Raw genomic sequence first — 23,875 nt, 5'->3', positions numbered from 1 at the left:
CCCGGTGCAAGGACGCCTCCTCCGCCGCGCGGGTCAACACACACCTGCGCAGGGAAGGAGAGCTTCCCGCTCGTCCTAGGCCGCCGGGCCGGCAGCAGGGCCAGGGGAGGGAGGGCGCGGCGCGGGGCCGCTCTCCAGCGAGCTGAAAGCCTACTTTTGTTCCCCTCCCATCCCAGTCCTCACCCACCTACCCTCCGCAGGGAGGGGCCGAACCCGCGAAGGTGTGATTTCCCCGAGGGCGCGAGGGCGCGTTCCTACCAGCGGGCAGCGGGAGGCCGCAAAGCCCGGGGCGATGTCCTTTGTGCGGCGCCGCGTGGGGCCGCGAGCTTGCGGGGAGGCAGGGTCCCGCCGCCCCCACCCCCTGCCCCTCCACCCCGTTAGGGTAGGTGTGCGCCGCAGTGCCCATGCCACACTCTTCCAGGGGACCGGGCGACCCGCACGTTGTCAGTGCACAGCTTCGGACTGAACCCAAGCGCTGACTCCGCGGGTTCGCGCCCCGCTGGCGGCCTCTGCGCCCCCTTCCAGGCGGGCTTTGGAAACGCTTCTGTCCACTCCCCATTTTCAGACTCTCACTGTGGGGACGAGCCCCCCGCCCCCGCCCCCGCCCCCCTAGACGCGCAGCCCCGGGACCGAAATGGCTGAGTCAACTCGGCGACACTCGAGCGTCCCCAGCGGGCCGGCGCCCCCAGCCCCCTTCGGCCCTCGCTCGGCCCCACAATGCGCCCTTGTGCCGCGCCTGCAGCCGGGCCCGGGGAACTGGCGCAGGGACGGGGGGAACAGTCGTCAGATATTTAAAACAGAGCCGGGGGAACAAAGCAGGCCTTTGTGCAGCGGGAGCGGGGAACGGGGAGCGGGAGCGGGGAGCGGCGGCGGCAGCGGGAGCGGGAGCGGGAGCGGGAGCGGGAGCGGCGGCGCGCGGGCTGCTGGGCGCATGCGCGCGGCGGGCCGGGCCGCGCTCGGGTTCCCGAGAGGGTTCCTCCCGGGTCCGCCGCGCCCGCCTTAACCCCTTGCCTGCCGCTCCCCGGGCCCGGCGGACGGACAAGGAGCCTTTCATCCGCCGGCCGCTACATGTTTAATTGAAAAAAAGAAATAGTCGTTTTCCATGTTTCTATAGGAAGCACAGATCCTTAAGAGAAAATGATACACCAGTTGGGAACGCAGGTTTTAAATGAGCGGGGATTTAATGGGGCCCTTGGGCCGCGTGAACATGGAGGCATTTCGAAAAGACGCCGCCTCCGGACGCCCGTGCAACCTTTCGAAAGGACTAGCTGCTTCTGCTCCCGCGTACGCAGGCTGCCCGGCCGCTGCTCTTCCTGTTTACAGTCGCTTGGAGCTGGAAGAGATGTTGGTTATGCTCAAGGTTCTGACTTCTGTTTGGGGTGGGGGGCTGGACGATGTTTATTTCATCTTTTTAAATAAATAGAGGTAGAGTGTGCATGGTACAAAGATGAGATTGGGTCATGAACTAAGGAATGTCATTAACTTCATCTGTGCGCTAGAGGTTTTTTTCTAGAAAGAGAGGGAGGGAAGGAGGAAGGAAAAAAGGAAGGAAGGAAGGAAGGGAGGGAGTTGTTGAGCACATTTTGTTGGGTTGGGGGAGGTCTCTCCAGCAGCATAGACTGGGAGTGACTGGCGGACGGGACGTGCAGACTACTCCATTCTGCTTTGCACCAGCAATGATCACCTTTCCCTGGAACGTAATGAGGAGTGACAGGCAGAGGCTGGGGAGGTTAACTGCAGATTTATTATGCTTGACTTATCCAGATGAATGGGAAGGGCGGTCTCAAACCACCAGGTGATTCTATAGCCTTGCAAACAAAGCTCCTAGGCCCAAGTCCAGCAAGGTTAGATGGACAGCCCCCAACAGAGCAAGTCAGGGGAGTGGAAGGAATCCAAGGGACACCTCATGACATGTACACTAGGACTCTGCATCAGCTTACTCTGCTCTGCCTGTGTACATACATCTGAGGAATTTATGGCTTTCTCTCTCCTTCATAGCTTCGTTACCAGGTGGTCACAAGAAAGCAAAGAGATATCTCTGTGAGGTCATCTTGGCAAGAAGCTCTCTTCCCGTCCTTGACTTCCAGGTCTCCAGGGCAACCGCTGCTGGGATGTCATAGGCACCAGATCCTGTCCCTTAGAGTCCACATCGCAGGAAGGACAGATAAGCAATTTCTTGGCAACTGTCAGGTAGCAGATTCATTCTCCAGTGAGAGAATGATGTATGTGGTTTTTTTCCACTCTCTTCCATATTCTGGCCCAGAATTCTTCTGGGCCTAGGATATAGTCTAAGAATGTACCTTGGGATCTGAGTTAAGAGAATCGTGTGAGGAGGGACTTGGAGAAAGAAGTACCTTGTTCTAGACACAGGGATAAAGTAGTTTTTCCTTCTGGCCTCCCAAGCCCATAGCTCATTTCCTCTCCCTCTCCAAGCTCAATAAAGGAAGTGGTGGGGGACAGTCTCCAAAGCCCCCAGCCTTTCCCTCCTGATGTTTGTGTGCTGTTTCCCACCTCTTGAATCTGGGATAGCCATAGGGACTTGCTGGACCAACAGAATACAGTGGGCCACATTCTAGAACTTCCAAGCCTTGATTATAAGAAGCTTTCTGATATCTGTCTGGGTCTTTTAGAAGCTTTAGTCCTGGGACACTTGCTCTAATAACTGGCTACCATCCAGTAAAAAGTCCAGGCCCCACAGAGAGGCTGGAAATAGGTTCTGTCATCAAGAACCTAGCTGAGCTCTCCTCCAAGATTCACATGACTGCCAGCCTTGTGAATGAGTGATACCCACGTGGCTGTGCAGCTCAGCAGAACCTTGGGATGAGTCCAGCCCTAGCTACCTTTTGGCTGTCACTGCAAGAGGTCCTGAGTGAGAACCAGCTGGCTGAGCCCAGCCAGCACAGCTATAAGAGAGAATAGTGAGTTGTTTTTAAGGTACTACGTTTTAGGGTGTTCTGTTTTGTAGCAATAGGTAACTGAACAGGAATGAAATGCTGGGTGGAGAGTGAAAAGAGAGGAACTCCTGACAGCGTGGTCACTTTGAGGGGTTCTGTTTCTCTTTTTGTCCCCCTAGGTACCCTAACAGCACCTGTTCTTTCTGAGCCGTGCGTTTCTGAGCTGGCACACAACACACCAACCTTGTACTGCTGCTGATTGTCGCACATGTACTCAGCTCTCCCATGTGATGGTGGACACCCCGAGGGTAGGGCCTGTCTTATTTGATTCCTACCCTCCCTGGTACTGACAGATTCACCAAGCTGCACTAGGTGACACACACGGAGAGTAACTGCTGGAACAGTAACTCCAGGTGCATAAATGGCTTGGCCTCTGATCTTTGACATTTAATACCTGGTATCTCAAGTCCCTGCTGCCTGGGCCCACCTAGGAGCCAGCCACACCATGGGGGAGTCTGAACCCCCCCAGTACTCTGGCCACTTAAGGGAAGGAGATCAGGGCCAAGGGGACAGTTGCAAATCTCCTGATTGGATTTGTCCCTCTGGAGGCTTTAGAACCAGTGAGAGGACACACCGACAGCTCTGGGAGCCAGAGGAGGTTTGTAACTGTGACCCCAGGACTCATTAGTGGAGCTCCCAGGAACAGCTGAGAGCCCGTTGTATGAAGGACGCTTCCACATGTTCAAGGCCTCCCCCAACTGTCCATTGTAGGACATGAGTGTTTAAGCCACTCCAGGGTCGGTGGTGTGAAGAGCCTGGTGCCTGCTCAGGGGCCCTGCTGAGCCCAGTGCACTCTCAGAGTTTGTGAGAGAGGAAGGGGAAAGGCAGAGCAAGGGCAGCTCTGGAGAAATTCCTTCATCCTTTCAATAAACATTCAGCTGTGAGCCCCACTTGGCTCCAGACACTGGGCATGCAGTAGGAGGCAGTCCCTGCTTCCGGGTGAAACATCTGGGGGAATTGTATCTCAGGAGTTGTATCAATGTCACCTGTGTCAGCAGAGCTTGGCTGGCACTGAGGATCAGGGGAGCTGTGTCTTCCCTCTTCATTATAGCTGAGGCTCCTGACTTCATTTAAAGACCCGGAAATCCCTGTCCTGTGAGGTGGTAATAGGTGTGGGCACTAATGCCATATGATCTGAGTTCAAGTCCTGACTTCACCAGGACTTATTGGCTATATAATCTTGGCCAAGTTGCTTAACCTCTCTGAACCCCATCTCATCTCAGCAATGTATGGAGAGTTGATGAGACCCGGCTGGCAAAGCAAGCACTTAGCTCCATTCCCATAGCTTGTTTTCTAACCTCCAGGAAGACTGGGCAGATGGGTAAATATCACAGGATATCATGCCGGGAAAGCATTTCTGAGACAGGGTAGCTGCCCCTGCCCACAGGTACGAGTTGCCTTTGCGACACGTCCCTGCGCTGTAAAGAAATCAGTGAGGGACCACGGCCCATCTGCACCCACCAAGCATTTGCTCAAACCGCAATCCTCCTCTCAAGCAGCACACCCATGCTATGCCACCATTCAGACAACACTGTCAGCTAATCATTCTGAGTATGGAGTATGTTCTCTGGTGAGAAGCTGGGCCCTCCATTTCCTCTCGTTTTTCTGAAAAATGCCCACTTTACCTCATCTTTCGGGGCCTCCTTCCTGACCAACAGGCTCAAAGTAAGTGAAGCTAGAGCCCGGTGTCTGGGAAAGATTCCAAACCCCTGGTGTTTCCAACACAGAGAGGATATACTTACTGTAAATCTTTACTCTCCTTAAAGTAGTTTAACAGAAATAAGGCATTTGATCCTTCCTTAGTACATCTCAATAGTTCAATTTGCACTGTCATCTGAACTCAGGACATAGAAAAATAAAACATAAAGCCTTCCTGGGCCTACTGGTTTATCCATCATATTCTATTACCTTCTAAGAAGTCTGTCCAATTAGCATATCTGATTGCTTGAGGAACACCTGGCTGGACTATTTAGGTGGTAGCAAGGGATGGATTGGCTTATTTTTCTCCCCAGATGTAATTCTTTGGGCTCTCCACCCAGGGTCACCACTAGCTCACATGGTATGTACGTGCAAGTGAGAAAAAGACGCCCCTTCCTTTGTGTGGAGGCAGCCATGCCAGGGGGCACAGCGTGGCAAGCAGAGGGAGGGCAATGGGCAGCCTACATGGCTACATATGGTAGCCCTGCCTCTACGCATACCAGCAGGGTCACTAGCTCCACTTTCTCTTCTTGGAGCTGTGTTTGCTAGAGGGGGACTGGGAAGGGGGTCCTCACTGCTGAGTGTTAGAGACAGGTTTCCCAAGACCCAAGAGCAATACCTTAATGCAGGCAAGTTTTGAGGTCTGAGATACTTTCAGGGCGTTTGTAGTAGGGGCACTTTTTCAGGGATAGAGAGCCCAGTCTTTGAAGTTAAGACAGTTCTGGGGGCTGGGACAGCTGGTCAGTCTGCCCACAATCCTGCTGGGAAACCTGACAGCAAATGGCCTTGGATTTGCTCATTTGGATGCTTTATGGTAATTTCCAAGAACTCTTTCCCCTCTTCTGAGAAAGAGAGGGTAGATTCATGGCGCTAGTCTCCCCTTGTCTGTGGTTAGGACATCTGGGCACAGGAGTCTAACCCATCTCTGCTTTCATATCTAAATCCAATCACCTGTCAAGAGGCTGGCCTTTCCTGCTTTAATGAGTCCATTTATGGAGTTCTCCACGGTGTGATCTGTGTGGGGGGGAGGGGGGGAGTCCGGAAGGCTCCCTGTGGGATCTCAGGGGTATCATCTTTCCTACTTGTGACCCAGCAAACTCACCTCTAAAATGGAAGGACCCGCAAGCAACACTTCCATATCATGAATAGACTGAAAACTCATGACTTTAAGTTTAGTTAGATTTTTTGGTGTATGGGTACATTAACAGACCCAGCACCAAATCCCATTAGTAACCAAGGGTTCTCAGGGAATGTGGAGATATTTGTTCATTTCCTAGTTTATTCATTCAACAAACATTTACTGCATACTACCATGTGCTGGCTCTGTACTAGGCTCTGGGTGATGATGTAAATGAGAAAAATATTCTCTTGTTTTCTGTTTCAATCCCATTTCCTTGGGAAGGCTCCTCCCAAGAAGGAGGACCCCCTCCCTGACTATACCCTCCCTCGGCTCGGGACCCCTGTATATATTCCCTTTTGGTAAACAGCAGTGTACTTTAGTTACTCCATCCATTTCTATTTTCACCACTAGACAGCTTCAGGAGCAAAAGGACCGTGTCTGCATTCATCAAAATGCATCTGCACTAAATTCTGGTGCCATGTGGCCCCCCAAAATATGGGTTGACTGAATCCATTTGTTCCCTACCTTGTATACTAGATCAGAATGGCTCTTCCTCCTGTGATACTACTGTGTTTAGGAAATCTGGCTCCTGTGGAGGATTGGATCTCAAGCAAGGATTCATTTGTTCCTAGAGGGTCAAGGCCAGATGATTGTCAAGGCCCCTCAAGCTTAAAGCCAGCAATTCTAGGACAGATGGGGCTCTAGAAGCCTGGACAGTAAATGGATAATAGAGCATGAAGATGGGCCACGTTAAAGGCATGCTTGTGGAAACATTGCAGGTGCCCAGGCTCCAGACCTAATAATCCCTTCTTTACGAAAGGAATAAAGATGTGAACTGGGAATGTGGCTCTGAAGAGGAGCCTCCTGAAGGTCTGAGGCTGACCACCCTCCACTTCTAGCACATGTGCTCCAGTTAGGGGAGACTGAGCTTCATTGGGTCTGCCAGAGGCAAGAGGAGAGAGGGGAGTGGAGTTATGGCTGTTGGCCTGTCTCCTACACCTGAGAGCGCTGTGTCTGGTTACAATCATTGTCACTGTGCACAGAACCGAGGTCACCATTGGAAGGAGATTAGCTGGGCCCTGGTTGCTGACAGCACTGTTTTAGTCTTGCCTGACCATTAAATCCTGGCTTTGTTGTTTTGTTGTCAGTAGCAACAGGAGGCAAGGCAGTTTTCTCCATGTTGGGAGCTTATTTTTCTCTTCTTTTGGATGGGCTACAACCAGCCCAGGGTCCTTGCATGAAGGCTGGGTGCCCTGGGCTCCCCATCAAGACCCTAAAATCCACACCCTTTTGGCAGGGGAAGGCAAGGTCAGGTTATTCCACCCAGGCACACCGGGAGTGGCAAGATAAAGGGGGACCTGTGAGTGAGGAGTTAACAGCTTTTCTTTCTTTCTTTTAAAATTTAGATTTTATTTATTTATTCATGACAGACACAGAGACATAGGCAGAGGGAGAAGCAGACTCCCTGTGAGGAGCCCGATGTGGGACTCGATCCCAGCACCCAGGACCACGACCTGAGCCAAAGGCAGACGCTCAACCACTGAGCCACTCAGGTGCCCCGAGTTACCAGCTTTTCTAAGATTGGGCTCAGTTGCCCCGCTTTAGTTTTAATGGCTACAAAATATCCCTGGTGGCTGCCTTGGGTATGCTTAAAGGGTGAGGATTAGAGGAAGAAAAAGGAGAGGAAAAAAGAGAAAACAGAAAGGGGATTTAAGAGTAGAAGAGAAAGAGATGGGGAGGGAGTGAGAAGAGGAGAAAGGTGTCTGTGGAGAAGTGTGGTAACCCCATTGGCAGCCTCTGGCATCACTTGGGATTTGAAGCCAAAGTGGGTTGACCCCACAGGCCTGGATGAAAAAAAATAGGGATTCTTTCTGAAAGGGGCTTTTGCTTCCCATTGGGAAGGAGCTGCCATCCTGGATGAGTGGATAGATGGATGGATGGATGGATGGACGGGTGAATAGGACAAAGACCAGTGGGATTTGCCAGGGATTGAGTGAGTGAAAGGGGAAGAAATAAAGTGAGAAGTGAGAGAATCCAGTGATGGGGTGAATCATTTTAGAGACTATCAACTATGATATTGGTGCCAAGTGGTGGTTGTGGGAAAGGCGGCAGGGGAGGGGCTTCTATCTGCCCTATCTCTGTCTTAGATAAACATATGACCTAACAGAAATTTAGTACTTACTATACAAATATCCTGAAGAAAAATCCCCTGTATCACCCAGTTCTCCATCTCTAGGTCCCTCTTTATGGGAACTCCAGAGCCAACACTGGTCAACTGCAAGGCATCGTGTTGACTTTAACTAAATCCCTTCCAAGACCAAGTGAATTTGGCTTGCATGGACCGGCAAGGGCCTGAAACATAATTAGAGGAAGCAGGGAAAACACACTTCAGATTAGTTTGAGGATAGGAAGAGTTAAAGAGCCTCAAAACTGTCAGTCACTCCTCCTCAGGCATTTAGAGTATTAATTACTCCGACAATAGCAAATCATTGAGTACACGGTCTCTTTTCTCCCTTCAGTAAAAAATGTTAAGTATAGACCTATTCCCAGGGAAGGCCCAGTGGGAATTAGGGTCAGGGTCAAGGGTTAGGGGTCAAAGGGTTATACTTTCCAAGCCTTGGACCAGTAGTGTGGGTAGCTGGCACAGGGGTGAGCAAAACGTCTTTCATGGAGGTTCCTTATCAGAAACCAGACTGCACAGAGGGATGCCATGAGTCAGGTTATAACAGCTAGTGGTAGGACGAGGTCACAAGGGGCATTATGTAGAGGCTGCAGGGTAAGGGTGCCATTCTTTGGGCCCTGCTACTATAGGAGCCTGCTGACTCACTTGGAAATCCCAGAGCTCCTAGGTAGACCCAGTCCAACAACCTGCCTGGGTGCATTCTCAGGTTAAGTCTGGGTTGCATTTAATGTCAACAAAATAATGGGAAAATACTGGCCTTTTCTGCAAAGAAAATGCACGATCATGTTCAGGCCTCTGTAAGAGTTGAAGAGTGAGGAGGTCTGGTTCCCAGAGAGGTGTAAACCTTCCCCAAAATCTTGGAAGGGGCCCTAGAGAGAGAGGGAAAGAGAGGGGTTAATTCGGACATAGTGGCTCCAGAGGTGTTGGCACTGAGTTCCAATATGGGCAGAGGAAAGGTACATTATATTTAAAGCAAGGGTCAAGTGAAACTCTAGGAAAAACATCAACCATGTAGAGTGAATAGGCTGTCATGTTAGAAGTCTCTAAGGGGCCTTAAGTGTTCCTTTGATCAAGGGGAAGACACAAAAGGTGCACTATGCAGAAATAACTTCCCCAGGAAGGCAAGTAGGTTTAATGGGTTTTCATAGAAGGGTGGAAGACCATCTTTCCCCTCTCAGGACAGGGAGATGGGGACGCTGGACCCAAAGGTTATGTGTTCACTTTTATGGTTTTCAGTGTGGCCTAATGTCTATCAGGATAGACAGCCACTAACTCTTTGGTTCTTGTTGCTTGTGGATTTTTTCCACTCTTCCTTTGATTTCCATTTCTAAATCTCTTGTAGCCTGAGGGAGGCTATAGTACACAGCCCTGTCTAACTTTCTTGACCTCAGGAATACCTTTATATAAAACTAACCTTTTAAAACTCATGACTTTTCCTTCTTTATTATTTAATTATAATTTAAATTATTTTCGATTTTTAAAAACATTTTTCTTTATTCATGCTATTTGTCTTTCTAGCTACAAAATAAAAATGCCTTCTCTAGGGTGTATGTCTTAGGAGGGAAAATTTTTTTCCTTGTGTATTGAGCCCTACTGGCCAGGGCAAATGCTCAGTAGCTTGTATGAATTTGACCTTGATCTCAAAATGATGCTCATCCTCATTAAGTGGTCTACATTTGGTCTGCTACTTTCTTAGCCCTCAGCCGGTTGTATCTGTTGCTAAGATCTGGAGGGAGGCATGTGGATTACCCTATGAGGCACAGCAGCTAAACCAGGAATTCCAGTGTGGGAATAGGAGACAATAAAGAAAAGGTAGGTTTGGGGAGGGGGCACTAATTATCTTAGGGCTGCTGCTGTGGGGTAGTCTGCTGAAATTGAGTTTCTGATTTATAAGGCCCTACATAGTCAAGGCTAGGCCATGGGCAAACTAAGGAGATATCGGAAAACGGTCTGCCTAAAGTCATACGATTAGTGGGCAGTTCGTTGTTCAGTTAGGGACAACATCAATAATTCTATAGTATCAGGGTCTATGTGGGAAAAAGGGAAGAATTTAACGAAAGGATTATTTAGCAAGGTTTGATCAGGCTCAAGGGAACTAACAAAAGTGGTGTGATACTGAAGGTTTAATAACATTGAGAAGACGTTACCATTCCCTAAAACTGAAGAGTCAAAAGAAAAAAAATAGTCACTAGAACCTAGAAAGAGTACCTGACAAAACCTATAACCTATGATCTCTGGTGGAATAACAAAACCAATCCACAGTCACAGTGATTTGGCAGGTAAGGAATTAGGGGAATAAATAATCTTCCTGCCTTCCAGTTTCCCACTTGTACCTCTCTTTGGCTGAGCACAACTAGAAACCAGAGCCCTATTGATGCAGTATAGAAGGTTAATCCTCTAAGGTACGGGGCAGAGTGAAGGGGGGAGAGTAGATCTGGAGAAACAAATGGAAACTATCTAGGCACCTGGGAACACAAGTAAGATTTGTTTTAATAGCCTCTACCTTTTCTTCCTTTCTCCATTGTCCTACTTGTTCCTGCATGGCTTGTAGATGCTAGAATCTTCCTGCTGCCTCCATATACCCTGGGATCCCCAGCTAAGTCATTAGTGTCTGACTTTTGGGCATGACTTTTCTCACCACTATTTCTTTATCAAAATCAGGCCTTAAGATTTCTGCTTCTGGCCATGACAGAGCAACAGGATCCCGATTTACTTTCCCACCATACACAACTAGTAAACTAAACAAAATGGATACATTGATGGCTTTAGATACTGCATAACAGGCAGTACAAGACTGTGATCTCTGAGATAAAGGAAATAAATGAGATGCGTCCAGTGATTGCCTCAGTTTCTGATTAGAAACATAATCTGGTATAGAGCAGGAAAAGGAATACCAAACTGTCTGGTGGTGTTGCTGAGTTAAAAGACAGAACCTGAAGATCAATGAAACTTTGGATGGAAGGTGTGGGGCAGAGTTCTAGAAAAGTGGGGTGTATGTGGAAAAAAACTCCAGAAATCTGCATAAAGTTCTCTTGAGTATTTGCTTAATACTAAGATGTACACAGAGTGAAGCTCCATAAGACTGGGCAAAAAATGATCAGAAGCTATCAGCTGAATAAGAATTCACATGGGACTGATAAATCCTCAAATATCAACCAGTTGGATCACTCAGGGCATGTAGTAGAGACCCTGTAAGGGTAATGCCAACTAGTATTTTCAAGCAATTTTCTCTAAGGACAATTTAGACCAACTCTAAAAAACTTAAAACATGCCTCTAAAGGATTGATCTTATCCATAAATAGCCTAACTGCCTTCCAGATAAAAAGTTCGACATTCTTTATTTTATTTTTTTTAAGATTTTATTTATTCATGAGATGCACAGAGAGAGAGAAGCACAGGGAAACAGGCAGAGGGAGAAGCAGGCTTCATGCAGGGAGCCCGATGTGGGACTCAATCCTGGGTCCCCAGGATCACGACCTGAGCGGAAGGCAGATGCTCAACCACTGAGCCACCCAGGCGCCCTCAACATTCTTTAAAGAGAGATAACAAAACAAGACAATAATGTAACATAAAATATCTGACATCCAATGAAAAATCAATAGAATTATCAGGCAGCAGGAAAATGTGACCCATGACTAAGGAATAAAAAAATACCAGTCAATAGAAATAGACTTTAAAATGACAGAACTGGTAGAATGAGCAGACAGGCACATGAAAACAGCTATAATAAATATGTAAAATATGCTTAAGGATTTCAAGAAAATCATGAATAGAATGAGGAATGAATGAGATATGTATACTTAAAAAAGAACCAAATGGAACTTCTGGCAATGAAAAAAAAAATATCTGAAATGAAAAGTCAGTGGATGAAATTTAAGACAAACTGGACACTACAGAAGAAGAATAAATGAAATTAAAAACATAGCCATAGAAACTATCCAGAATGAAGTGCAGAAAGGAAAAATACAAATGTCCAAATATCTTTCAAATTTGATAAAAACTATAAGCACTTACAGACCCAAGAATCACAATGAAGCCCAGCAGGATGAACAAACAAAACCAACAAAGAAAGTCAAATTGCTAAAAATTACTGAGAAAGAGAAAATTTATTTTTATTATTTTTTTTAAGAGAAAATCTTTAAAGCAGCCTGATATAGATATATCTTATGGAGGCACAAAGATAATGGCAAACTTCTGATCCAAACTATGCAAGCCAGAAGACAATGGAATGACATCTTTAATGTGCTGAAAGAAAAACTGATCAACCTGGAATTCTGCATCCAGCAAAAATACCCTTTAAAAATGAAGGCATAATACTTTTAGAGATACATGAAATCTTAGAGAAATGTTAGAGGAAGTTTTTTAGGCAGACAGAAAATAATACTTGGATCTACATAAAAGAATGAAGAATGCCTGAAATGGTAAAGAAGAGGGTAAATATAAAACTTATTTTCCATTTTAAAAAAATTTCTTTGAAATATTAGAGCAAAAGTGATAACAAAGTACTATGGAGTTGATAATGTAGAGACAAAGTATCTAACAACAATAGCACATAGGACATGAGAGTATAGTTAATAACTCAATATAGATAAAATGAAGTCATAAAGAAGACCCCTCCATCCAAAAGAAGACAGTGAGAGATGAAAAAGAGAAGAGCAAATGGAACAAATAGAAAACAAATAGGAGGATGCTATACCTAAGCCAAACAGATTGTAAGTACATTGTATGTACTTGTAATTAAATGCAAATGACCAAATTAAAAAGCAGAGATCATTAAAATGGGTAAAAAACATATTAAATGAAACCCACTTTTAATGTGAAAACATAAATTAGTTTAAAAGAAAAAGAACGATAAAAGATGCACCATCCAACCTTTATCATAAGAAAGCTAGACTATATTAATAGAAAAAGACTTGAGGACAAAGAATACTATCAGGGATATAGATGGATAATTTCATAATGATAAAAAGAAAAGTTTTTTAAGAAGGTGAAGAAGGTGTAGTAATCCTAAATGTGTGTTCACCCACAAACAGAGCTTCACAATACATGAAACAAAAACTGACCGAATTGAAAGGAGAAATAGACAAGTCCACGATACTTTGATATTTCATCATTTCTCTTTCAGGAGCTGATGGAACAAATAGGCACAATAATTAGAAGACTTGAACACTTGTTCGCCATCCTAAGTGGACATTTTTAGCACACTCCATGCCACTCAACAGCAGAATACATATTTCTTTTTAAGTCCCATGGAATATTCATCAAGATAGACTACAATTTGGGACACATGCACACACACACACACACACCTCATAATTTTTAAAGTGTAAAATTTTATTGCAAAATAATTAAATTAGAATAAAAGCCAGGAAGATTTTTGGAAAATGCCCACACATTTAGAAGTAAAATATCACATTTTAAATAGCCCATGGGTCAAAGAAAACAATGCAAAGATAATTTAAAATGATTTTAAATTGAATAAAAACAAAAGCATAATGCATCAAAATTTATGGGATTAAGCTAAAGCAGAGTTTAAATGAAGTTTTAAAAAAAATCTTATTAAAAATATTTACTGAAGTATAAATTCCATATTATAAAACTCACCTGTTTTAGGTGTACAATTCAATGATTTTAATTCACAGAGTCATGCAACCATTACCATAATTTGTATTATCTTCTGGTCCCTCAAGAAACTACTGTTAAATTCCAGTTGCAATAAAGTAACAGTTGTTAGCTTTTCTGCATACCCATGTACCTAACCTAACATTTTAAAATTGAGATACAATTCAGATAACATAAAATTCATCATTTTAAAGTGTGCAGTTGGGTGCTTTTCACTACATTCACTATGTAATAAAGTAATAATCACTACTATCTGATTTCAGAATATTCCTATCATCCCCAAAAGAAATCGCATACCTATTATCAGTCAGTTCTAACTCCTTTGTCCCTTATCCCCTGGAAATCATTAATCAACATTCTGTTTCTATGGATTTGCCTATTCTGGACATTTCATATAAGAGAATTTTACATTATGTAGCCTTTTGTGTCTGATGCCTTTCACTTATCTTTTGGATGGAATTTTAAAGCTTTAAATGCTTATTTTAGAAAAGAAGAAAGACCCATTTTTGACATTGTTATCAAGACAATTCAATAGGAATAGAATAGTCCTTCAACTTATGGTCCTGAGACAAATGGATATTTGTATGCAAAAAAAAAAAAAAAAAAAAAAAAAAGTTGGATCCCTACCTCACACCTTATACAAAACTAAAAAATGTATCAAAGAGCTAAACATAAAATTCTCAGAAGAAAGAATAACAAATCTTTGTGACATTGGATTAGGCAATGGTTTCTTGACTATGATAAGAAAAATATGGCAACAAAAGAAAAAGTAAACTGGATTTCAAAAAAATGAAAAACAATTGTGCAAAAATGCTATCAAGAAAGTGAAAAGACAACCCAATGGAATGATGGGAAGAATATTTATTTATTTATTTTTAAATATTTTATTTATTAATGAGAAACACTGAGAGAGGCAGAGACATAGGCAGAGGGAGAAGCAGGCTCCCTGTGGGGAGCCTGATGTGAGACTCGATCCCAGGACCCCAGGATCACAACCTGAGCCAAAGGCAGACGCTCAACCTCCAAGCCACCCAGGTGCCCCAGGAAGAATATTTACAAATCACATATATGATAAGAGATTTATATCCAGAATATATAAAGAACTTTTACAATGGAACAATAAAAAGACATTCTAAATTTTGAAAATAGGGGATCCCTGGGTGGTGCAGTGGTTTGGCACTTGCCTTTGGCCCAGGGCGCAATCCTGGAGACCCGGGATCGAGTCCCACATCGGGCTCCCAGTGATGGAGCCTGCTTCTCCCTCTGCCTATGTCTCTGCCTCTCTCTCTCTCTCTGTGACTATCATAAAAAAAAAAAAATTAAAAAATTAAATTTTGAAAATAGGCAAAGGATTTGAATAGACATATCTCCAAAGAAGATATACAAATGGCCAATATGCACATGAAGAGATGCACAACATTTTTAGTCATAAGGAAAATGCAAATCAAAATCACAATGAGATACTACTTCACACCTACTAGTATGGCAGTAATAAAAAAGACAATTTCAAGTGTTGCAAGAATGTGAAGAAATTCACTCGATATTACTGGTGGGAAAGTAAAATGATACAGCTGATTTGGAAAACAATTTGATAGTTCCTCCAAAAGTTAAACATAGAGTTACCATATGACCCAGCAATTCCACTCTTGGTAATGTACTCAAGAGAATTAAAAATACACGTTCACCACAGTAATACATAAGTGTTCATATCAGCATTATTCACATTAGCTAAAGAGTAGAAACAATCAAAATGTGCAACCAATGAATGGAATATTGTTCAATCATAAAAAAGGAGGAGATTCTGATTCATGTTACAACATAGATTAATCTTGAAAACATTATGCTAAGTGAAAGAAGCCAGACACAAGAGATCATATATTTTATAATTCCATTTGTATGAAATGTCCAAAATATGCAAATCTGTAGAGACAGGCAGTAAATTACTGGTTGCTTGGGGCTGGGAGGAGGGAGGAACAAGGAGTGACTACTAATGGGATTTGTTTCTGGGATGATGAAAATATTCTGAATTAGATAGTAATTGATGATTGATTACATGACCTTGTGAATATACTAAAAAAAAAAAAAAACCCACTGAATTAGGCACTTTAAATGATGGGTTTTATGGCATGTGAATTAAAAAAATAAGAATCTGGGGCCCCTGGGTGGCTCAGTCAGCAAAGAGTCTGCTCAACTCTTGGTTTTGGCTCAGGTCATGATCTCAGAGTCCTGAGATTGAGCCCCATGGCAGATTTTGCACTCAGCAGGGAGTCTGCTTGAGATTCTTTCTCTCCCTCTCCTTCTGCCCCTCCTTGCCCATGCTCTTTCTTTCTCTCTCAAATAAATAAATAAATAAATAAATAAATAAATAAATAAATAAATAAATCTTTTTTAAAATAAGTAAATCTTAAAAAAAAGTAAGGATCCATTAGAAACGACTATATGCCTCAATATTGATAACTGAAAAAGTTTTAATGAGCCACTCTTTACAGGAATACCTGATTTAACTTGGGCCAACCCTTCCTGCCAAAGGCTATGGAATTTATTTTCTCAGAAAATCTGGCTCCTAGGACTTTTGATTTTATTCTCAGCTGTGATTGCTACTGGGCTGCCTCCAAAGCCTGAAGAATCCTAAAACAGGTCATGCAGATTGAATTTGTTTTTTTAGGATCTATGCTAACTTTCCTGCTGTATGAATTCTTTAAAATCCATTGTTATCTTGTTCCCATAGCCAGGCTCAATTGGAAGGATAAAAGACGACAGTGAGGCACTTTACAGTTTACAGAAAGCATTTTCACATTCACCGCTCTTTTGATCTTAGGCATTTACATTTAAACGTGCATTATGACTGGCTACACAGTGGCTGGCCCTGAACTTTAGCCCCGATTTCTCGGACTCCAAAAATCTAGGCTTTCATAGAACAAGCCAAATGCATTTGTGAACAGGTCATGGAGAAAAGGCCTCCCATTCAACCCTCCAAGGATATTACACAGGCTCTTTGGCATTTAAACAACAGCTTCCGCTGAGAACCCTCGATTGGTCTGCATTATGCAGAATGACCCCCGAACTAGTCATGGGGAGCACCCAGAGATTAAATGGCTTGGTCCAGTATGCTCACCTCCTTCATCATGCTATTTATGGACTCATTTTCACTCCTGTGGGGTCACAAACTCCCCCAGCATGCTTGGCATGTGTGTGTGCGTGTGTAAAGACACACACACACACACACACACACACCTCTCTTAAGGGCTGAGAACTGAGTCACCTGGCTGCCTCCTCCCAGCAGTGATGTGATCTGGGCTGAGTCCCCACTTGTATTTCTTCCCCCCTCTTTTTTTATTATGGTAAAACATGCATAACATAAAATATACCATTTTAACCAATTTTAAGTGCACAGTGTCCTGTGACATTGTTCACCATCTGTCGTTTTCATCTTCTCAAACTGAATCTCCGTTATCAGTTCAACATGAACTCCCCATTCTTTCTCCCCTCCCTCCCCTGCCTCTGACCCCCCAACCACTGCTCTACTTTCTGTGTCTATGAATTTGAATACTCTAGGTGCCTCATATAAGCAGAATCATACACTATTTCACCTTTTGCAACTTGTCTTCTCGCTATCAAGGGGTCATCTGATTCCCGAGCTGGCCCAGGGGACCGATGTCTGATGGGGTGACCAGCCCAGGAGGAGTGACAGCAGAGTCCTGAGCACAGAAAACAGCTCTGGTCAGAGTCATGGGGGCTCTCTCATCCCAACAACAGCTGGAAATTCTTTCTGCTCTTCTGCAGGCTGGGTGTTACAAACAGGAGACTTTGCAAACTCAATCCCAAACACAGGAATTCTCCCCTCGTCTGTCTGTCTCCTGGGCCCCAGCGAGACAGCTGTACTTCCCACGCAAGCAAGCGAAAGCATTGAACTGTGAGAGCCCTTTCCTGGGTCAGCTTGCTCTAGCTTAGCCTTGAAAGATAACACAAGCACCTCCCGAGAAAGGACTATTTTTCTGCTCCAGGTTGTGTGGATGTGGGGTAGAGGACTTTGGAAATGTCCCTTGCTGCTACCAGCAGCAACGGTGCCATCTATGCCATCCCAGGTTAGAGTGGCGATGGGGTTTACACAGCCAGTTCTTTGAAATTTACCAAAAGGATTTTAGTCTTACACGCCTGATCCTTCCACTGGCTTTTGTGAAGGTAAATGAACCAATTCCTTCTGAAACTGAAAAACAGAATCCTTCCCTGGATTTGAGGTAAGGCCACAGCTAGATTGGAAGCAAGGAGAGCTGAAAAATGCATCTAACAGATTCTGGGTTGTCCCAGGCCAAACCAGGTGGTAGGGGCTGGGTGCATACTGTGCCGTGGGTGCCCAAGCACAAAGATCTGCGTAAACTCTTGCCGAATGAAAAAGCTTGGCTTTCTCTGAATTCCCACAAATGACCTATGTGACTACCCAGTGCGGACAGGGGAGGGGGGTGGTGTCCTATTTGACTTTGACAAAACACACTTATTTGTTTACTTTTATATGGTGCATTTCCTTATAGGAGCTACAAGCCTTAACAAGCTCCCGAAATCTTCCTGCAATGAAGATAGTGCAGGAGGGAATGCGGGAGATGCTCTTCCCACCCCTGCAGAAGACCTAGCTGGAGGAAAGATTTACCGTGGGTGTTGAAGGTTAGAGGGGTGGGAAATTTCGAGAAGAACAAAGAGAGAGATTTTTCACTGGAGATGGTGGGGGTGATGACATCCTTTGCTAAAAAAAGGCGAGGAAGCAATTTCCCTAGAGGTTCAAAAAACAGGACTGTACTCACTGTTGGCTATTTGATGTGGGCCTGGGGGTGGTAGTGATGGAAAAATGGGCTGTGTGACCCCTGACTCCTCATCCAAGGTCTCTCTGTCCTGATTCTATTCCACCCAGTCTGTGGGAGAAGGGAAAGAGTTGAGGACAGTTGAGCACATCTGTGGAGGACATGTGCTGTCAGACGATGTGCAGCTGAGCCTGGGATTCCTTGTCTCCCTAGAACCTCATCAGGAACCAGGAGCCCAAGGCTGGGATGTGATGCTGCTGCTGACTGGCAGCAAAGTCCGGGGTCACTCTGGCCACAGTTTTATCATCTATGAAATCAAGGGAAAGGACCTAATTCACATGTGTAGTTTCAAGTTGCATAAGAACTAGCTGTTCTTTGGCCTGCAGGGCCACATAGCCAAGGAGATCACACACACACACACACACACACACACACACACACACACACTGGGATGCAGTTGTAATAGGAAACAAACACTACTTTAAGAGTGAATGGGGAAGGGGAGAGATGGATTTTACCTTTGGAATCTTGCAGGTTTCTTCAAGAGGTGGGCTATGGACTAGACCTTGAGTATGGTTGGATGAAGTGCTGACAGGTGGGTATGGAAGCAAAGAAGAGGAGGTATCTCTGGCAGATAAGACAAATGAACAAAAAGAGAAACCAGAAAACTGGATGAGTGCAGGGTAGAAAATTCTGGGAGTGGAAAGTAGGGAGCTATGGTCTGGGCACAGGAATACATCACATGACAAGTCAGTATCTGCGAGGGATGATGGCAGTGACAAGGACCAGGCTGGAAGGACAGGAGGGGTCTCCCTGTCTGGGGAGCCAGGAGCAGCGCCAAGTTCAAATGGGCTTCTGAAAGGGAGACGACCACCCTGATGGGCTCTGTGTCCAAGGGCAGATGGACATGGGAGGGGAGGCCCACAGGCAGAGGGGAAAGGTCCAGGGGAAAGATGACAGGGGTTTGAATTTAGATAGCGACATTGGGACAGAGAGGTAGGTATATACAAAATAATGCAAAAGAAGATTCTGCAGGCTTCTGGAGGCTGTTTGGATGTGCGAGGAGGGGAAGAAGGAGATGGTGACAATTCTGAGGGTTTTGAGCCCGGGCGGTGGGGAGGATGGAGATTCCTGAACAGAGATGGGCAAGGCAGGAAGAGAGATGGGTCGAGAGAGGAGGTGATCAATGTAATGGGAGAGACTCTGGGACGTCCACAGGGTTTGTGTGTAGAGAAGGCCATCGGTTAGGCAAAAATGTGGACATTTCAGTGGCTCTTTGGGCTCATAGCAGTAATGGTTGAAGATGCAGATGCAGGTAAGATGGATAGGTGTGCGGGGAGGAGAAGCCAGATGGAGAGACAGGTAAGGAGCACCTGCCCAGGGAGGAAAACGGAAGCCTGGCAGAAGGTTGTCAGGACAGCCTGAGGGAGGGAATCTGAATGGTCAGTGGGGCTGAGCCATGTGAGGAGGAGGTCATAGAGGTGGCTCCTGGGCCACTGTTTGGAGGAAGGTGTGTGACAATGGCCCCAGGTAGCAGCCAGTGGCCAAAACCTGAGGAGAGGAAATAGAGGCAGAAGGTATGGGATGCCTGGGTGGTTCAGTGGTTGAGTGCTTCCTTTACACCTAGGGTGTGATCCTGGAGACCAGGGATGGAGTCCTGCATCCGGCTCCCTGCATGGAGCCTGCTTCTCCCTCTGCCTGTGTCTCTTCCCCTCTCTTTCTCTGTGTCTCTCATGAATAAATAAATACAATCTTAAAAAAAAGAAGGTGTAAGGGATCCTATAAAGAAGTTCACAAGTAATGGAATGAGAACAAAACAATGGTGAACTGAGAGAAAGTGGGACCAAAGGAAGCCATTTTAGGATCAGGACAATGTGGCCAGGCTTTGGGGCAGTGCTTCTCAAATGTGGTTGTACATTTGCATCACCAGGAATCCCATTAAATGCAGCTTCTGATCCAGGAATGAGGGCAGAGGACCACATGGCACAGAAGACACAGGAGCCCATGATGCCACCTTGGGCCAGGTAAGTAAGTCGGTTTTGCAGAGGAGGATGGGGTGTCGGCTGCGCTCAGCCCAAGGGAAGGAAGACAAAAGTGTGATGTGAAGGAGCCATGAGGTGGGGAGAAAGAGGCGTGAGGAAGCCCCTGTGGGGATGCCTGGACCCTCTCGGTCTTGTGTGCAGTGAGATTCTGCAGATGGAAGGCAGAGGTGGGGCCCAGGTGGGGGACGGGGGTCCCAGGGGGATGGAAGCCTCAGGGACAGTGGTCTGGCTGACTCTGGCCAGCAAGGAGCATGGGCCTCGGGTGAGCTGTGCAGCTAGTGGGGTGGCTGTGCCCCTGCTGCAGACTGGAACCTGCAGGGCGAATGGGTGATGGGCCCTCTGGAGTTCCCGAGCCCCAGGGTGCAGATGAGCACTTGGTAGAAAAGGAAGCTCCCAAAGGGACATGGGTGGGAGGCGGGCCAGGAGAGGGTTGGGAAAGAAAGCAGGAGAAAGGAAGGGGTGAGGGGGGAGCGGCTGGCTGCGAGGTCTGGGAGGTGAGCATCGGAGGCGGTGCAGGGGCCCAGGCAGCCGGGCCGCAGCAGGCTGGAGGCTGGAGACACGAGGGCGAGGGCGTGCAGGCGAGGGCCCGCGGCGCGGAGGGCGAGGCCGGTCTTGTGGCAGAGTGATGGGTGACACAAGAACCAGGGCCCGGCAGCTCCAGGAGGGTGGGAGCCAGGCGTGGCCTGCGAAACTGCTGTGGAGAGCCCTTCCGCGTGTGAGCAACAGCACCTGTGTGGAGGCCAGAATGGCTCCCCAAGGCAGAGGGGCCTGCCCTGTTCCGGTTCACTCAGCCCCCACTTCCTGAGGCTCCCGGGGTGAGGCGCTGGGCTGGGTGGACTGCTGAGGGCTGAGTCTCATGCCTTCAGACCATGATGTGGAGGGAGGATGTGAGAAGTGACTCCTGCTGTGAGGACACACAGTGGTCACCCCAGCTTCGGGCAGCTGCTCCCCAGGGCCAGGGAAGGCTAGCACCCTACTCTGAGGCTAAGCCCTTGGGCACTGAGATGCCAGCAGTCCAGGGTCCCAGCCCCTGGGAGCACCCCTCACCTCTCCCACACTGCCAGACCTGTCTGGAAGCCCGTGGGTGCTCCTGGCACAACCCTGAGCCGGGGAGTCCTGCTGGGGAAGCAGGACAGGCCGTTGGCACCTCCTGCCCAGGGAGGACAAGCCAACAGCACGGCTGGACACCCCACTCTCAGTTTGTTCGGCTCAGTTTGATTCTCTTTCTCCCCCTGGTGAGCTTCAGCCTGTAGTTGTTTGCTCTTCATCAGCAGTTTATGGAAACTGTGGTGTCAGGGGAGGAAGAGGAGGGACGGGAACTCTCTGGAGTGCGCTGGTGTGCAGTTGTGGCCTGAGTCTTCCCATTAGGCCTCCCTGGCGTGGGGAGGGCCTCCGTGGGCCTGACCCTCGGACCCACAGTCTTGTCAGACAGCCCCTCGTGGTGTACTTTTTAAAAGGCCCTTTGGAACTGGACCAACGCCTGCCAGAAACCGCCTGGGCTCCTTCCCTCCAGATCAGAATTTCTTTTCTTGATTCCCTGAGTTAAGGCCTGGAGTTTCTTTGCCTCTCAGCCCGGCTCTCCCTCCCTATGGAGGCCTTTGCAAGAAGGGGGCAGGAGGTTGGGCGGCTGGCCTTCCTTTGGCCTTGTCCCCCGTGGGTGATCTATGGCTGCTCTTGCGTTGCCAGACCCACTCCATCCTCCTGCACCACAGGGGGACGGCCTCCCGCCCTTCCTGGTGTGTGTCTCCTCCACGTCTGTCTGTTGGTCATTCTATCCACCCGTCCCTGTGTTCCTCTTCTCCCCTCCCCACCTCACCCCATGCTCCTGCTTATCTGTCCAGAGAGGAGGAGGGAAGCTCTGAAGGATTTGTGCAAAGACCCTGGACCGAAGAAGATAAATGGAATTTGCAATAAATCTAGGAGCAAAGTTGTAACTTGACTTAAAAACAAACAGAACGGCCAGGACTGCACTTAAGCTCCGCAGAAGCTCATCTCCCAGTGTAAACAGAAAAGGGCGGACGTGGGCCGAGGAGCCGAGCAGGCCTGGGACAGCCAGGGAGGGGTCTGGAGCGCCTGGCGGCCACCCACTTCCTGGAAGAGACCAGTGGTGGGGAAAGGTCTCTGCGGCCTTGTGAGAGGAGAAAGAAGATGCTGGCACTGCTGCTGTTTGCCACTCGTTTTTCCATGACTTATCCTTTTTAATGACACTCTCAGGATTGGGACAAGAAGGTTGTTTGGGGGGAAATGCCTTCTCAGTCTGTTATGGTGGCTGGAGCCTGGCAGATAAAAGCTGGGAGCCGTAGAGAACAGACAGGGGGGGTGTGAGCTCCTGAGGCCTCAGCCTCTCCCCCCCCCGCCCCCCCCCCCCCCCGCCCCACACTGGAACATTAGGGAGTTCACTTGGACCTCTCTGCTGGCTCCAAGGCACAGAGCCCACCACACTGGTCTTCCCTCAGACTGTGGCTTGCTCAGCATGACCCTGGAGGGGTCGCTCTGGCGGGAATCACTGGTCTCTCCTGGAAGTGTCAGGCTGCAACCCCCACAGTTACAGCACCATGCCTTTCCATATAATTTTTAAGTGCTTCTACACAGATCCTCTGAGGTGGAACAGATATCAGCAGCATTTTACAGGCAGGAAAACTACCACAGAGAGGTTAACTCACTTATCCAAGGTCACACAGCAAATCAGCAGTTGACCTCAGTCAATGCAGGGGAGAAGTTGGACTTTGAGATACAGTCGGCTGATAATGAACCGTGTGGCCTTAGGTGAGTTACTTAATCTCTCTGGACACAGGCTTTCCTCCGTAAGATGAGTTCTTTCCAAAGTTTAAGCAGATTGGCTGCCCCTCTAACTCTGTGCCTACATTTATCAACCTCAGAGGAAGCTCAGGGGAACATAATGGTGTGTCAAAGAATATGCAAAGGCACCATTTAAACATGGCACATCTTTCTGGAGCCTCATTTCTACACTTGGATATTTAAGGAGGAAGAAAATAATCTTTTTTTTTTTTTTTTGTAAACCAAGATGGCTGTGTCATAGAAGGGAATGCAAAATTGAAACTTTCAAAGTAAAACAGGAAACTAAGGCCATCTTGTGCTTGCTGCTGTCTGTTTCAGGTCCTCCCAGTACGCATCCTCTCTTACACAGCTTGTGGACTAGGTGGGGAGTTTTCGAACGGGTATTTAGGACCTGCCAGGCAGTGAAGTGCAGAAACTCCTATTCCTGGTGAATGTGTGTATGTGTATGTGTATGTGTGGAGGTGCTGCATCCCCTTTCCTAAGGAGAGACCTGTTTTCCCAGCATCTGATACAGTTATTTTTACCCCAGGCTTCACCTGCTGAGGTTGAAACACACCCATGTCAGGTACCCTCTGACCTGACAAAGCAACGTGCTGGGAGAGTGGTTAGTGTCCCATGGGTTCTAAGAGCTTCCCAGGGGATCCTAATGTGCAGCGTGGGCAGTC

The 23,875-nt window shown here is 46.9% G+C and overlaps 1 pseudogene; it reads left to right on the top strand.

Moving 5' to 3' along the window:
- The first annotated feature begins 1,114 nt into the window (after nucleotides 1-1,114).
- LOC140640142 (syntaxin-8 pseudogene) overlaps nucleotides 1,115-23,875 on the top strand; it is a 38,472-nt pseudogene continuing 15,711 nt past the window's right edge.

Source organism: Canis lupus, chromosome 9, assembly GCF_048164855.1.
Source record: "Canis lupus baileyi chromosome 9, mCanLup2.hap1, whole genome shotgun sequence".
Lineage (NCBI taxonomy): Eukaryota > Metazoa > Chordata > Mammalia > Carnivora > Canidae > Canis > Canis lupus.
This window is presented reverse-complemented; position numbering and strand designations above follow the sequence as displayed.